General features: G+C 46.4%; 9 non-coding genes across 9 annotated transcripts; 3 read left to right on the forward strand and 6 right to left on the reverse strand.

The window, feature by feature from the left end:
• The first annotated feature begins 422 nt into the window (after nucleotides 1–422).
• On the forward strand, nucleotides 423–494 carry Trnaq-uug (transfer RNA glutamine (anticodon UUG)). The gene has a single exon. It is a non-coding gene; the product is annotated as a tRNA-Gln (tRNA).
• A 497-nt stretch (nucleotides 495–991) lies between these two features.
• On the reverse strand, nucleotides 992–1,063 carry Trnap-ugg (transfer RNA proline (anticodon UGG)). Its single transcript has one exon. It is a non-coding gene; the product is annotated as a tRNA-Pro (tRNA).
• A 554-nt stretch (nucleotides 1,064–1,617) lies between these two features.
• Nucleotides 1,618–1,689, forward strand: Trnaq-uug (transfer RNA glutamine (anticodon UUG)). Its single transcript has one exon. It is a non-coding gene; the product is annotated as a tRNA-Gln (tRNA).
• A 498-nt stretch (nucleotides 1,690–2,187) lies between these two features.
• Nucleotides 2,188–2,259, reverse strand: Trnap-ugg (transfer RNA proline (anticodon UGG)). Its single transcript has one exon. It is a non-coding gene; the product is annotated as a tRNA-Pro (tRNA).
• A 1,124-nt stretch (nucleotides 2,260–3,383) lies between these two features.
• Nucleotides 3,384–3,455, reverse strand: Trnap-ugg (transfer RNA proline (anticodon UGG)). Its single transcript has one exon. It is a non-coding gene; the product is annotated as a tRNA-Pro (tRNA).
• Nucleotides 3,456–10,177: 6,722 nt separating this feature from the next.
• Trnap-ugg (transfer RNA proline (anticodon UGG)) lies at nucleotides 10,178–10,249 on the reverse strand. Its single transcript has one exon. It is a non-coding gene; the product is annotated as a tRNA-Pro (tRNA).
• A 1,125-nt stretch (nucleotides 10,250–11,374) lies between these two features.
• Nucleotides 11,375–11,446, reverse strand: Trnap-ugg (transfer RNA proline (anticodon UGG)). The gene has a single exon. It is a non-coding gene; the product is annotated as a tRNA-Pro (tRNA).
• Nucleotides 11,447–12,000: 554 nt separating this feature from the next.
• Trnaq-uug (transfer RNA glutamine (anticodon UUG)) lies at nucleotides 12,001–12,072 on the forward strand. Its single transcript has one exon. It is a non-coding gene; the product is annotated as a tRNA-Gln (tRNA).
• Nucleotides 12,073–12,570: 498 nt separating this feature from the next.
• On the reverse strand, nucleotides 12,571–12,642 carry Trnap-ugg (transfer RNA proline (anticodon UGG)). The gene has a single exon. It is a non-coding gene; the product is annotated as a tRNA-Pro (tRNA).
• Between the last annotated feature and the right edge of the window lie 2,598 nt (nucleotides 12,643–15,240).

Genomic DNA, 15,240 nt, shown 5'->3' on the forward strand with positions numbered 1-15,240 from the left:
GTTCCACTCATGATAAGTGTGTGGGGAGAAAGATTGTTGGTATGCCTCTGTATTGGCTCCAATTTCTCTAATTTTCTCCATGCGGTCACTACGCGAGATGTATGTGGGGGGAAGTAATGTTTTGTCTGACTCCTCCAGAAAAGTGCTGCCTTGATATTTCATTATTACATCTCTCTGTGATACTTGTCTCTCTTGTAACGTCTGCCAGTGGAGTTTGTTTAGCATCTGACCCTACGACATCACTTCATGTACGAATACTGGCAAGAATTCTCGCTACATTCGAAGTTGTTCCCTCCACTTTCAACCTACTTGGTTGCTTCATTTGCCACGCAAACACTTCCTGAGGACGCTACATGTAATAAATCGCAGCTTACCGGTTTAATGACATGATGCTGCTCAGTTTAACTCCGCTAGAGGCACCCGGTTCCATGGTGTAATGGTTAGCACTCTGGACTTTGAATCCAGCGATCCGAGTTCGAGTCTCGGTGGAACCTGATTCAGTGTTTTGCGATCGTTTCTAGAAACGTGTACGAGCTGGCAGTTGGAATTGTATATGCAAAATTTTAGCTAGGATCATGTAATGCAAATTGTTAATAGCAGTCCACACGTGAATGGGAACGCTCCAAATGCTTATGCTTTTGCTACTAGGATTAATAACGGAACGTAAGGGGTTAAACTGCGAGAAGACGACCTCAGCTGCTTCTCCCAGCATCTCTCCGTTTTGGGTGCTGCATGCGCATGCATTTAACAAACGTGCATGCGATGTACTAGTTCCTGGGAAACGAATAGAATCGTTGTACGTGTCAGTCTTTAGGTATAGATATAAGTAATCGAAGACGGCTTAATCCTGCTTCGTAGATTGCTTTCCACAAGACGCACTTGCCAGTATCATTGGCCGGTGGCCCGACATGCAGTTTGCCCCGTTGCATGGCTTACTTTCAGAGACTCGCTAGTTTATCGTAGTGCTTGGTTGTCGCGAAAGTGAAAAGTAGGGCCTGTCCGGCATTTGAACCCGGGACCTCCTGCACCCAAAGCAGGAATCATACCCCTAGACCAACAGGCCGCAAAAGTAAGCAGCTGTGCACCCCGCCACCTACTGAGATCTTGCCGCACTTGCTATTGAAGCATCCAATCTGGACCATATTCTCAAAGAGGTTTCTTAATCGACACCTACAACATGAGCTGTGCTGAGGACCAATGTAGTTGAAGGCTGAAAGAGCTGCTTGAGTTGTGAGACAGTATGTCGATCGTGTGAAGTGCAAATGTAATCGTGTCAAGCACCATCCGACCACTACGTAGCGTTGTGTGACAGCACGTACTTTTCGACAGTACTCTGTGTCCATAGCTGTTTTCATAGCTAGGCTATTTCCAGCACAAAGCATCCACCATACGAAAGTGGCTGTTCCGCGATTTTGATTACCTGACCCTTCGACATCACTTCATGTACGATTACTGGCAAGAATTCTCGCTACATTCGAAGTTGTTCCCTCCACTTTCAACCTACTTGGTTGCTTCATTTGCCACGCAAACACTTCCTGAGGACGCTACATGTAATAAATCGCAGCTTACCGGTTTAATGACATGATGCTGGTCAGTTTAATTCCGCTAGAGGCACACGGTTCCATGGTGTAATGGTTAGCACTCTGGACTTTGAATCCAGCTACCCGAGTTCGAGTCTCGGTGGAACCTGATTCAGTGTTTTGCGATCGTTTCTAGAAACGTGTACGAGCTGGCAGTTGGAATTGTATATGCAAAATTTTAGCTAGGATCATGTAATGCAAATTGTTAATAGCAGTCCACACGTGAATGGGGAACGCTCCAATTGCTTATGCTTTTGCTACTAGGATTAATAATGGAACGTAAGGGGTTCAACTGCGAGAAGACGACCTCAGCTGCTTCTCCCAGCATCTCTCCGTTTTGGGTGCTGCATACGCATGCATTTAACAAACGTGCATGCGATGTACTAGTTCCTGGGAAACGAATAGAATCGTTGTACGTGTCAGTCTTTAGGTATAGATATAAGTAATCGAAGACGGCTTAATCCTGCTTCGTAGATTGCTTTCCACAAGACGCACTTGCCAGTATGATTGGCTGGTGGCCCGACATGCAGTTTGCCCCGTTGCATGGCTTACTTTCAGAGACTCGCTAGTTTAGCGTAGCGCTTGGTTGTCGCGAAAGTGAAAAGTAGGGCCTGTCCGGCATTTGAACCCGGGACCTCCTGCACCCAAAGCAGGAATCATACCCCTAGACCAACAGGCCGCAAAAGTAAGCAGTTGTGCATCCCGCCACCTACTGAGATCTTGCCGCACTTGCTATTGAAGCATCCAATCTGGACCATATTCTCAAAGAGGTTTCTTAATCGACACCTACAACATGAGCTGGGCTGAGGACCAATGTAGTTGAAGGCTGAAAGAGCTGCTTGAGTTGTGAGACAGTATGTCGATCGTGTGAAGTGCAAATGTTATCGTGTCAAGCACCATCCGACCACTACGTAGCGTTGTGTGACTGCACGTACTTTTCGACAGTACTCTGTGTCCATAGCTGTTTTCATAGCTAGGCTATTTCCAGCACAAAGCATCCACCATACGAAAGTGGCTGTTCCGCGATTTTGATTACCTGACCCTTCGACATCACTTAATGTACGATTACTGGCAAGAATTCTCTCTACATTCGAAGTTGTTCCCTCCACTTTCAACCTACTTGGTTGCTTCATTTGCCACGCAAACACTTCCTGAGGACGCTACATGTAATAAATCGCAGCTTACCGGTTTAATGACATGATGCTGCACAGTTTAAGTCCGCTGGAGGCACACGGTTCCATGGTGTAATGGTTAGCACTCTGGACTTTGAATCCAGCGATCCGAGTTCGAGTCGGGGTGGAACCTGATTCAGTGTTTTGCGATCGTTTCTAGAAACGTGTACGAGCTGGCAGTTGGAATTGTATATGCAAAATTTTAGCTACGATCATGTAATGAAAATTGTTAATAGCAGTCCACACGTGATAGGGGAACGCTCCAAATGCTTATGCTTTTGCTACTAGGATTAATAACGGAACGTAAGGGGTTCAACTGCGAGAAGACGACCTCAGCTGCTTCTCCCAGCATCTCTCCGTTTTGGGTGCTGCATGCGCATGCATTTAACAAACGTGCATGCGATGTACTAGTTCCTGGGAAACGAATAGAATCGTTGTACGTGTCAGTCTTTAGGTATAGATATAAGTAATCGAAGACGGCTTAATCCTGCTTCGTAGATTGCTTTCCAGAAGACGCACTTGCCAGTATGATTGGCCGGTGGCCCGACATGCAGTTTGCCCCGTTGCATGGCTTACTTTCAGAGACTCGCTAGTTTATCGTAGTGCTTGGTTGTCGCGAAAGTGAAAAGTAGGGCCTGTCCGGCATTTGAACCCGGGACCTCCTGCACCCAAAGCAGGAATCATACCCCTAGACCAACAGGCCGCAAAAGTAAGCAGCTGTGCACCCCGCCACCTACTGAGATCTTGCCGCACTTGCTATTGAAGCATCCAATCTGGACCATATTCTCAAAGAGGTTTCTTAATCGACACCTACAACATGAGCTGTGCTGAGGACCAATGTAGTTGAAGGCTGAAAGAGCTGCTTGAGTTGTGAGACAGTATGTCGATCGTGTGAAGTGCAAATGTAATCGTGTCAAGCACCATCCGACCACTACGTAGCGTTGTGTGACAGCACGTACTTTTCGACAGTACTCTGTGTCCATAGCTGTTTTCATAGCTAGGCTGCTTCCAGCACAAAGCATCCACCATACGAAAGTGGCTGTTCCGCGATTTTGATTACCTGACCCCTCGACATCACTTAATGTACGATTACTGGCAAGAATTCTCGCTACATTCGAAGTTGTTCCCTCCACTTTCAACCTACTTGGTTGCTTCATTTGCCACGCAAACACTTCCTGAGGACGCTACATGTAATAAATCGCAGCTTACCGGTTTAATGACATGATGCTGCACAGTTTAAGTCCGCTAGAGTCACACGGTTCCATGGTCATTACCGCTTGCGACGCGGCAGCGTGCGGACGTTTTTGAGCGCTCAGTGTCACTTGCTTGTTTACGTTGTATTTGTGCTTTCTGTTTCACGTGGTTGTGCGTGTTTGTGTGTTCGTGTCGTTGTTTGAAGTATTTGCTGTATGCAGTTAGCCCATTTGGGTTAATTTGCAAAATGGTTCCCACGATTCCAAGGAAAAATACCCTGCAGTTCGAGTTTGACAAGGCTACACGATCAGTTCAGCCAAGTTCACTGGAAGTTCATGAATGGATCGTCGATACAATAGGCATAACCACTGATCAAGTTCACACTGCCTACTACGACCTGGATTTATACTGCTTTTTCGTGAAGCTTCTGAATCCCCTCTTACTGGAACGTCTTTTGCAGAAACATGGCGGCGGCGTCGATTTCCGGCATCGCGACGGCACTGTGAGTACTGTCAAAATTACTAACGCTGATGTCGAGATCCCCAACGTTCGTATTTACAACCTGCCCCCTGAAGTAGACAACTGTTTCTTAAAAGATGTGCTCACTAAATATGGCGAAGTGCGTAACATTCGACTTGAAAAGTGGTCCAGGCAACATAAGTTGCAATGTTTTTCTGGTATCAGATCGGTTGAGATGCAAGTCAAAGTCAACATCCCATCGCATGTATTTGTTTGTGGTTATAAGGTGCAGGTTACCTATTCCGGACAAGCTTCTACGTGTTTTATCTGCAATGAAAGTGGTCATTTACGGCAGAATTGCCCCCAAAGGGTGACCGTCTTAAAGCCTACTTTCCAGCAACGTAAGAGACTCACTTTAGCTGATTTAGTGACAGGTACTCAATTAACAAGTACTGGGCCGTCCCCCTCCAGTGATACTGTGACTGTACATGAAAAACCTTTTGAAGAACAGTTCCCTGCTATTCCTCTTGCGACGGGTGGGGATCAGAACCCTCTCACCCGTCCCGTCACTGCGGTAGCGTCCAAGAGTCGTCGAACGTGCGACAGTAGTAGTTCCGATGAAGGCGTCTCCGTACCGGTAACACCTGCCACACTTGACATCAAACAACCGGCAGGAGACACTGAGCTTTCGCATGACGCTCTACCAGAATCAAGCGTTGAAGTTGATACTTCTTCGCCCGCTGACGGTAGTGCTACGCCCCAAGTTGGTTGTTGCTTACCATCCGCGTCTATCGCGTCGGCTCTCCAACCGACCGATATTGAACCTCAGCACGTTGCCCACAGTTACGTCGGCGGGGTGTGCCCAAGTTCACAACTCGTATCACAGCAATGCGACACTGACAACAAACACGCTGACGAGTGTGTCAACACAGAGCGAGATCTCAGCCTTGCTTGTCAACAACCTGACCGAGAGAGTGTTTCCACACAATCCCAACGTGTGGCCAAACAAGAACTTAGCGTGTCTCTGGAAGGGTTATCCGGCGAGACGCAACTGCACGTTGCTGTCGCAGGGCAACCTGCACAGGAGACCTGTGTAGATTCTCCGATGCCGCTTTCTGCGGAAAAAGTCGCCAGTGGCGGGAGGAACAAAAAGAAATTCCAACCGAACTTGAATGTACCACGCAGCAAACACAAACAGCAAGCCCTCTCGGATGCAAACGATGGTGATGGCCACTCTCCACCAGCTGTTTCACGAATGGACTGGTTTGCTGGAGATGATGATCACGTTAATTTAAAGTAGCTCCGTAAACTACATGGCACAAGCGTACAAGGTCCTGAGTGTTAATGTAAACAGGATCACGTCTGATTTGAAACTTGCAGTCTTTAGGCAGTTCGTATATGAGTCTGCCGCTGATGTACTTCTATTGCAGGAATTCCTTCTTTCAGATCTGGTCATTCCCGGTTTCCACTGTATTGCCAATGTTGCTTTCGAGCTTAGCACTGGTACAGCCATTCTCGTGCGTGAGGGCATCCCCGTCTCGGACGTTGAAACTCTGGAGTCAGGGCGTGGCATATGCTGCAAAATATTCGGCGTCACGCTCGTGAACCTATACGCGCCCTCCGGGAGTGACCACAGGTTCGCAAGGACCGAGTTCTTTAAAGACGAACTAATTTACTTGCTTCGTAAAAATCCGACTGCCCTTGTATTAGGCGGAGATTTTAACTGTGTTGTGCATCAAAAAGATCAGAGGCCAAATTTTAACTATTGTAAGGAGCTTCATGATCTGGTTTTACGAATGAATCTCCAGGATACGTGGGAACTCCTTCACCCTACCCTTGTGAAATTTACATACTTCACTTCCACCTCGAGTAGCCGCCTCGACAGAATATATGTGTCTTCTCAGCTCGGAGAACATGTTGTTGATTCAGAGGTCATTCCCGTCCCATGTAGCGATCACTGCGCCTACGCAACCGTCATACAACTGGACAGACAACCCACCAAACGATTCAGAGGTCACTGGATGTTGAACTTTTCCCACCTTCAGGACGCCGATCTCGAGGAACTTGTCACACGAACTTGGACTTTTTGTCTTCGCTCTGTCAATAGGTACCGTACGAAAGTAGAGTGGTGGACGTCCTTTGCTAAACCAAAGTTGCGACGGTATTTAATTTCGTACTGTAATACGCAATCGAGGGATGCAAAGAAGACCACGGAATTTTATTATTCAATTTTAAGGGAGCTCTACGACAAATCTGGCGTCAATAATATTTACACTGCTCAAATAAAGCAAATCAAGGCTAAGATGCTCAGTATCGAACGTAAACAACTAGAAGGGTTAAAAATCAAGTCCAAAGTCAACTCTTTGGTTCAATCTGAGACAACTTCCATGTACCATCTTATTAAGCATCAGACCAACCGTAGACGCTTATTTATAGACGAACTGGTAACTGATAACGGGGAAATTCTCACTCGGCAACCTGACATAGTCACGGCAATTCAGAGATATTATCACGGCCTGTATTCGGACTACCCAACCAATGATGGCTTGACTGCTACTGTACTCCAATTCATGGACACGTCCGTTACTGCGGACAATAATCGTGACTTTCTGGCTCCGTTTAGTGTCGAGGAGACTTTAGAACTTATTGTTAAGTCGCCCGCTAACAAAGCCCCAGGACTGGACGGCCTACCCAAGGAGTTTTACCTTCGGTATTGGGATGTAATTGGTGTTACATTTACAGAAATTTTAAATGAAATCATTGCCGGGGCGCCTGTTCCTAATGCGATGAAGGAGGGTAAAATTGTCCTTGTTCCCAAACGCAAAGGGTGTAAGCGATTTGATAATCTGCGCCCGCTCACCCTGCTTAATTTTGACTACAAAACTATAGCCAGAGCTGTTAACGCCCGAATGTCGCCGCTCCTTGACAAAGTTGTCTGGCGGCACCAGGCCTGCGTGCCAGGACGGAATGCCATGTCTGCGATGTCTGAAATTAGGGACCTAATCTCCATTGCCTCAGTCACCAACCTGAATTGTGCCCTGCTATTTCTAGACTTTCATAAAGCCTTTGATCATGTGAACCACCGCTATCTTTTTCACATACTGGACAAAATAGGACTCGAGGAAGGGGCATTAAAAGTCCTTCGCAATTTGACATCTGGCATATCGGCGAGGATACAAGTCAATGGACAGCTGACGCAACCAATATCCATTCAGCGGGGTGTCCCCCAGGGCAGTCCACTCTCTATGTCACTTTTTGTGCTGTCACTGGAACCCTTCCTTCGGTCTCTTTATCACCATTTGTCAGGTGTGTCAATGTCAGGTCACACATTCATCGTCCGTGCATACGCTGACGATGTTGCCGTTCTGTTACGCAGTGACGACGAGGTGGTCCGTATTAAACGGGCGATCGACCAGTATAGTGCAGTGTCTGGAGCACAACTAAGTGACCAGAAATGTAAAGTGCTCGATCTCAAGGGTTTTGAGAGATTAACTATACCGTGGGCGCATCTTGTGGAATCTCACAAACTACTAGGAATCACCTTGAATAGGTGCCCTCTGAAAATGGCGGCCTCCAATTGGAAGTCAGTGACGCATCTGATACAGGGTACCATTATCGAATGTCGCTGGCGTGCTGTGAACATTATAGAAAAAATTAGGATTCTCAATACCTACGTCTTCTCCAAGGCGTATTATGTTGCACAGTTTTTTCCCATTCCCAAGCTTCAGGCCAGAAAGATCATGCAGGTTGCCAATCAATACATCTGGAAGGGAAACATATTTAAATTGTCCTCCGATACACTAGCCAAGTCGAGAACTACTGGTGGGCTTGAGTTGGTTAACATCGCCGGGAAGGCAATGGCCTTGTACGTCAAGCGGACCACGACTTTACTGCATGACAGCCACTGCACTGTTACTCAAAAGTTGTACCTCACAGTGCGTCCAGCGAGTGTGCGACCTCCTATTGACGTTGGAAGAATCCATTACAAATTGAAACACATCAGGGAATTTTTCCTTCATGTTAGTTATACAGATGTTGGTGTTCTACGGCGCCGACCACTGTCAACTCGCGACTTGCAACGTGAGTGGGAAAAGTCGGCGACCCCAAATACAATAGAACGGAAGTATCCGACTACTGACTGGAAAACGGTGTGGGCCAACATCAGCTTGAAAGTACACTCTTCGGATGTTGCTTCAACTTGGTACAGGGTGGTAAATAACACAATTGCCACTAATGAAAAACTACATGCAATTGGGTTAAGTGACACAAATCTCTGCCTCTGTTGTGGACTCGTCGATTCTCTGATCCATCAGTTTACTTGCGGGGGCCATGCACTGAATTGGCGATGGGTCAAGAAAAGGATTGCGGTACTGTCAAGGAGCGCGGAAGACAATCTGCAACTGGATATCCTACTGCGTCCCGACAAAAAGTTTTATCCAGCCACGAAAAACAATACAGTAATGTGGATCCTAGGGCACTACGTCAACTACATCGTTAATGTTCGTGGAGAAGACGATTATATTAGTTTTCTGACCTACATGGAGCTGGCATACTGGAAGATTCAATGTGTCACTAACAGTAAAAAATTATTCGGAAACATGATGGACATCACCTTTGAAAAACATGGCATAGGATGACCACATTGGATGATCGAAGCCAATCAAGAGGAAATCTATTCTGTTTTATTGTATTTTTCTTAAGTTACACTTTCTGTTATACCTGGTCAGTTTACTTCTTTTCATTAGTCTCCTTATACTTGTTTGCTTATTCGTGTCAATTTCACACCTCTAACGGAAGAACAAAGTATTTCGATATGGACCAAAACACACAACTGACACACGACAAAGAAGAAATGTTCCTTTCCAAATGTGTCAGCACTATATACCTCGGAGCAGAGGAGAAACAACTATAAAAATATTAATAATATAACAAAAAAATATATGTATAAAACTGTCTGCTTGAAGAAGTGACTCAGGGATGGGCAGGGGAAGCCATCGTGGACAGGCCTCGGGATTCGACCCCTGCCCGCTTTGTCTCCACCTGCACGGAACTGACCACTCACCAATTCTTTTACACAAGAGTCAGGAAAAAAAAGGATAAAAAAAGCTTAAAAAAAGAAGAAAAAAGTTAAAAAAACAGATGGTCTCGGAAAAAAAAATGGATAAGGCATCGGTCTCCTAAACCGGGGATTGTGGGTAAAAAAAAAAAATGGTGTAATGGTTAGCACTCCGGACTTTGAATCCAGCGATCCGAGTTCGAGTCTCGGTGGAACCTGATTCAGTGTTTTGCGATCGTTTCTAGAAACGTGTACGAGCTGGCAGTTGGAATTGTATATGCAAAATTTTAGCTAGGATCATGTAATGCAAATTGTTATTAGCAGTCCACACGTGAATGGGGAAGGCTCCAAATGCTTATGCTTTTGCTACTAGGATTAATAACGGAACGTAAGGGGTTAAACTGCGAGAAGACGACCTCAGCTGCTTCTCCCAGCATCTCTCCGTTTTGGGTGCTGCATGCGCATGCATTTAACAAACGTGCATGCGATGTACTAGTTCCTGGGAAACGAATAGAATCGTTGTACGTGTCAGTCTTTAGGTATAGATATAAGTAATCGAAGACGGCTTAATCCTGCTTCGTAGATTGCTTTCCACAAGACGCACTTGCCAGTATGATTGGCCGGTGGCCCGACATGCAGTTTGCCCCGTTGCATGGCTTACTTTCAGAGACTCGCTAGTTTATCGTAGTGCTTGGTTGTCGCGAAAGTGAAAAGTAGGGCCTGTCCGGGATTTGAACCCGGGACCTCCTGCACCCAAAGCAGGAATCATACCCCTAGACCAACAGGCCGCAAAAGTAAGCAGCTGTGCACCCCGCCACCTACTGAGATCTTGCCGCACTTGCTATTGAAGCATCCAATCTTCACCATATTCTCGAAGAGGTTTCTTAATCCGACACCTACAACATGAGCTGTGCTGAGGACCAATGTAGTTGAAGGCTGAAAGAGCTGCTTGAGTTGTGAGACAGTATGTCGATCGTGGGAACTGCAAATGTTATCGTGTCAAGCACCATCAGCCCACTACTTAGCGTTGTGTGACAGCACGTACTTTTCGACAGTACGCTGTGTCCATAGCTGTTTTCATAGCTACGCTGCTTCCAGCACAAAGCATCTACCATACGAAAGTGGCTGTTCCGCGATTTTGATTACCTGACCCTTCGACATCACTTCATGTACGAATACTGGCAAGAATTCTCGCTACATTCGAAGTTGTTCCCTCCACTTTCAACCTACTTGGTTACTTCATTTGCCACGCAAACACTTCCTGAGGACGCTAAATGTAATAAATCGCAGCTTACCGGTTTAATGACATGATGCTGCACAGTTTAAGTCCGCTGGAGGCACAGGGTTCCATGGTGTAATGGTTAGCACTCTGGACTTTGAATCCAGCGATCCGAGTTCGAGTCGGGGTGGAACCTGATTCAGTGTTTTGCGATCGTTTCTAGAAACGTGTACGAGCTGGCAGTTGGAATTGTATATGCAAAATTTTAGCTAGGATCATGTAATGCAAATTGTTATTAGCAGTCCACACGTGAATGGGGAAGGCTCCAAATGCTTATGCTTTTGCTACTAGGATTAATAACGGAACGTAAGGGGTTCAACTGCGAGAAGACGACCTCAGCTGCTTCTCCCAGCATCTCTCCGTTTTGGGTGCTGCATGCGCATGCATTTAACAAACGTGCATGCGATGTACTAGTTCCTGGGAAACGAATAGAATCGTTGTACGTGTCAGTCTTTAGGTATAGATATAAGTAATCGAAGACGGCTTAATCCTGCTTCGTAGATTGCTTTCCACAAGACGCACTTGCCAGTATCATTGGCCGGTGGCCCGACATGCAGTTTGCCCCGTTGCATGGCTTACTTTCAGAGACTCGCTAGTTTATCGTAGTGCTTGGTTGTCGCGAAAGTGAAAAGTAGGGCCTGTCCGGCATTTGAACCCGGGACCTCCTGCACCCAAAACAGGAATCATACCCCTAGACCAACAGGCCGCAAAAGTAAACAGCTGTGCACCCCGCCACCTACTGAGATCTTGCCGCACTTGCTATTGAAGCATCCAATCTGGACCATATTCTCAAAGAGGTTTCTTAATCGACACCTACAACATGAGCTGTGCTGAGGACCAATGTAGTTGAAGGCTGAAAGAGCTGCTTGAGTTGTGAGACAGTATGTCGATCGTGGGAACTGCAAATGTTATCGTGTCAAGCACCATCAGCCCACTACGTAGCGTTGTGTGACAGCACGTACTTTTCGACAGTACTCTGTGTCCATAGCTGTTTTCATAGCTAGGCTGCTTCCAGCACAAAGCATCCACCATACGAAAGTGGCTGTTCCGCGATTTTGATTACCTGACCCTTCGACATCACTTCATGTACGAATACTGGCAAGAATTCTCGCTACATTCGAAGTTGTTCCCTCCACTTTAAGCCTACTTGGTTGCTTCATTTGCCACGCAAACACTTCCTGAGGACGCTAAATGTAATAAATCGCAGCTTACCGGTTTAATGACATGATGCTGCACAGTTTAAGTCCGCTGGAGGCACACGGTTCCATGGTGTAATGGTTAGCACTCTGGACTTTGAATCCAGCGATCCGAGTTCGAGTCTGGGTGGAACCTGATTCAGTGTTTTGCGATCGTTTCTAGAAACGTGTACGAGCTGGCAGTTGGAATTGTATATGCAAAATTTTAGCTACGATCATGTAATGCAAATTGTTAATAGCAGTCCAGACGTGAATGGGGAACGCTCCAAATGCTTATGCTTTTGCTACTAGGATTAATAACGGAACGTAAGGGGTTAAACTGCGAGAAGACGACCTCAGCTGCTTCTCCCAGCATCTCTCCGTTTTGGGTGTTCCATGCGCATGCATTTAACAAACGTGCATGCGATGTACTAGTTCCTGGGAAACGAATAGAATCGTTGTACGTGTCAGTCTTTAGGTATAGATATAAGTAATCGAAGACGGCTTAATCCTGCTTCGTAGATTGCTTTCCACAAGACGCACTTGCCAGTATGATTGGCCGGTGGCGCGACATGCAGTTTGCCCCGTTGCATGGCTTACTTTCAGAGACTCGCTAGTTTATCGTAGTGCTTGGTTGTTGCGAAAGTGAAAAGTAGGGCCTGTCCGGGATTTGAACCCGGGACCACTTGTACCCAAAGCAGGAATCATACCCCTAGACCAACAGGCCGCAAAAGTAAGCAGCTGTGCACCCCGCCACCTACTGAGATCTTGCCGCACTTGCTATTGAAGCATCCAATCTGGACCATATTCTCAAAGAGGTTTCTTAATCGACACCTCCAACATGAGCTGTGCTGAGGACCAATGTAGTTGAAGGCTGAAAGAGCTGCTTGAGTTGTGAGACAGTATGTCGATCGTGTGAAGTGCAAATGTTATCGTGTCAAGCACCATCCAACCACTACGTAGCGTTGTGTGACAGCATGTACTTTTCGACAGTACTCTGTGTCCATAGCTGTTTTCATAGCTAGGCTGCTTCCAGCACAAAGCATCCACCGTACGAAAGTGGCTGTTCCGCGATTTTGATTACCTGACCCTTCGACATCACTTAATGTACGATTACTGGCAAGAATTCTCGCTACATTCGAAGTTGTTCCCTCCACTTTCAACCTACTTGGTTGCTTCATTTGCCACGCAAACACTTCCTGAGGACGCTACATGTAATAAATCGTAGCTTACCGGTTTAATGACATGATGCTGCACAGTTTAAGTCCGCTAGAGGCACACGGTTCCATGGTGTATATTCTGGCTTTAGCCGTCGCCGCGGTCGGACGTGCTTGTTGTTTACTCCGCGTACGTTAGCGCTATCGCCGGTGTTTGGTGTTTACGTGAAGTTAGCTGTACATTTTCGCTGTTATTTTTTGAGTGGTGTCTCTGATAAGTGTTCTTATAGTGCTTTCGTCCGTTCCACGTTTCGTGCCATTCTGGCTTTAGCCGTCGCCGCGGTCGGACGTGCTTGTTGTTTACTCCGCGTACGTTAGCGCTATCGCCGGTGTTTGGTGTTTACGTGAAGTTCGCTGTACATTTTCGCTGTTATTTTTTGAGTGGTGTCTCTGATAAGTGTTTTTATAGTGCTTTCGTCCGTTCCACGTCTCGTGCTTCGCCGCAATTTCGGTTGTTGCCGGAATTTCGTCGGAACCGACGACCATGTCTGACACCGTCAGGAAGAATACTTTAGTCTTCTCGTTCGAGAAAGAAACACGGCCGGTCCAACCCACTGCGCTGGAAATCCACGATTGGCTGACTGAGGTAATCGGTATAAATTCTGACTCTGTTCATACCACGCAATTAGATGCTGAAAAATACTGTGTTTTTGTTAAATTTCTGAACTCAGTGACAGTCGATAAGTTGCTTGCAAAATGGGGTAATTCCGTCGAATTTGTTCATCGAGACGGTTCAAAAAGTAATGTCTCTGTACGAAAAGCTGATATCATGTACACCAATGTCAGGATTTTGAATGTTCCAATTGAAATTGATAATCAGTTGATCAAGGACGCTCTATCTAAATATGGCGAAGTTAAATCTATCTATAACGAAAGATGGTCGAAGCTATACAAGATACAGTGTTTTAATGGCATTAGATCCGTTGAAATGGAGGTGAAAGCCAACATTCCGTCCCATATATCCGTTGCAGGCCATAAAGCACATGTTGTGTATTCTGGTCAGGAGCGCACGTGCAATATTTGCAATGAGACAGGTCATTTCCGACAAGATTGTCCGCGCCGTGTTTTTTGTTCTTCGGAACAATCTAACACAGCGTCAAAAACTGCCCCTCAGCGATGTCTTACCAAATAGCACTTCCCTTCTTTCGGTTAACGACAGTGGTGCATGTACTTCTGCAGTGCCCGCCATAACTACTACGGAGTTCCCTCCCCTGAGCGTCATTACATCACACCCTTCTGTTCCCGATTGCGATCTCCAGAATAAGAAGCGACCGTTGGAAACGACCGATGACGGCTCGGACGGCGAGTCCGCCCGTAATTCGCCTTCCACCCGCAAGCAGAAGCAGTGTAATGCGGATGTGCTCGAGGAAACAAACAGTACATGTATTGACGTGACGACAGCCGCTGAGGCAACCCGGCCGCTGTCGGCGGCTGAACAGGTACAAACGGTCCACGGAGGGGACGCAGTAACGATTGTCGCGGAGATGGAAGAGGCGCACTCCGAAGCACAAGAGGTGACGGAGCGGAACCCAACTCAAGAACTTACAGACCCACAAACCGCCGACTCAGTCAGTGCTCTGGAGCTAATGACGGAAGAACAAGGAAATGGCACTCGTAAAAAGGACGCTGTTGAGGCAGCTTCGGTCACAACGGTGGTAAAGATAGACAATCCGAATGACGGCGCGTTGAACCAAGATGTCCGAAGACGCCGACTCAAACCGCTACCTACTCTCAAAGCTTCCCGTAACCAAAGCAAACAACAACCAGCACAAGAGGAAGCGACGGCCAAGAACGTCTTGTATGAAATCATCACGGAAAGACCTAAGGAGGTACCTTCAAGTGACATTAGTGATGCAAAGCCCCTCGGTAAAACTAAAACCCGAGATGTTCGGAATCCTGCACCAAAATGAGGCTGTAAGATGAAAAAGAAAAAGGATTTTGTTGAACCAGTTTCATTTCTAATTGTACTACTGTCTTAGTCATATTTCAGAGGAACCAGATGAAGTGTTTACCGAGCTTCAAATACTGACTATTCTTTTAGATGTTTTGTTTAAGCGGAGTCGTTTCTCTCTTCTAGAAGCTGCACATCTCTTTTCTTTTTTTTTATT

Source organism: Schistocerca gregaria, chromosome 3 (assembly GCF_023897955.1).
Source record: "Schistocerca gregaria isolate iqSchGreg1 chromosome 3, iqSchGreg1.2, whole genome shotgun sequence".
NCBI classification, from domain to species: Eukaryota; Metazoa; Arthropoda; class Insecta; order Orthoptera; family Acrididae; genus Schistocerca; species Schistocerca gregaria.